Consider the following 931-nt stretch of genomic DNA (forward strand, 5'->3'; position numbering starts at 1 on the left):
TCTGTTCTGCATAGCCTTAGGTAAAAAGGGTTGGACAGGAGAACTTCCCCCAGTGGGTAGAACTCTGGGCTGGGACCACTGCTCCATTTTCATCTGTTTTACATATTGGGATTCCAAAAGAGGAAGGACGAAAGCTAAAAACGTCTATCTAGAATTTCATGGTATATACACATCAAAACATAAAATTATAAATGTGTGCAGTTTATTGTATGTCAATTACACCTCAACAAAGATGATCCCAAAAAGTCTATCCAATGGCTACTAGTAAGAATGGTTATGGTGGTAGCAAAAAGGCCAAAAGAATTAGTCAGTGGGGAAAAAAAAAAAAAAAAAGGCACAAAAATGACACATACAGTATCTAAAAGACATGCATGGGAATGGGGCAGCAAAGGGGAAGGCTGAAAGTAAAAATACAAACTGTTAGGTCCAGGTGGGATTATGGGTCATTTGTTTTCCTTTTCTCTAAATTTGCAAATATTTCCTAATATGATTATGACTATTTTAACTTCCTTATAAGAAAAGAGAAAGTTAGGGGCGCCTGGGTGGCTCAGTCGGTTAAGTGTCCAACTTCGGCTCAGGTCATGATCTCACAGCTCATGGGTGTGAGCCCTGTGTTGGGCTGTGTGCTGAAAGCTCAGAGCCTGAAGCCTGCTTCGGATTCTGTGTCTCCCTCTCTCTCTCTGTGCCTCCCCTGCTCACACTCTGTCTCTGTCTCCTTCAAAAATAAACAAACACTTAAAAGAAAAGAAAAAGAAAAGAGAAAGTCAGGGGTGCCTGGGTGGCTCAGTTGGTTAAGCATCCAACTTCGGCTCAGGTCATGATCTCACGGCTCGTGAGTTTGAGCCCCATGTCTGGCTCTGTGCTGCCAGCCAGAGCCTGGAGCCTGCTTTGGATTCTGTGTCTCTGTCTCTCTCTGCCCCTCCCCCCCCCC

General features: G+C 44.1%; 1 protein-coding gene and 1 long non-coding RNA gene across 7 annotated transcripts in view; one reads left to right on the forward strand and one right to left on the reverse strand.

The window, feature by feature from the left end:
• LOC121042802 (uncharacterized) overlaps positions 1 to 303 on the forward strand; it is a 1,687-nt gene extending 1,384 nt beyond the window's left edge. The window contains exon 2 of the long non-coding RNA XR_005796453.1: positions 21 to 303. This is a non-coding gene — a long non-coding RNA (uncharacterized LOC121042802). The remainder of the gene's footprint in view (positions 1 to 20) is intronic.
• Positions 1 to 931, reverse strand: part of UBR5 (ubiquitin protein ligase E3 component n-recognin 5) — a 139,769-nt gene that overhangs the window by 32,420 nt on the left and 106,418 nt on the right. The gene's annotated exons all lie outside the window — the stretch shown is intronic.

The sequence above is a fragment of the Herpailurus yagouaroundi genome, unplaced genomic scaffold (assembly GCF_014898765.1).
Source record: "Herpailurus yagouaroundi ecotype Mexico unplaced genomic scaffold, PumYag 186, whole genome shotgun sequence".
NCBI lineage: Eukaryota > Metazoa > Chordata > Mammalia > Carnivora > Felidae > Herpailurus > Herpailurus yagouaroundi.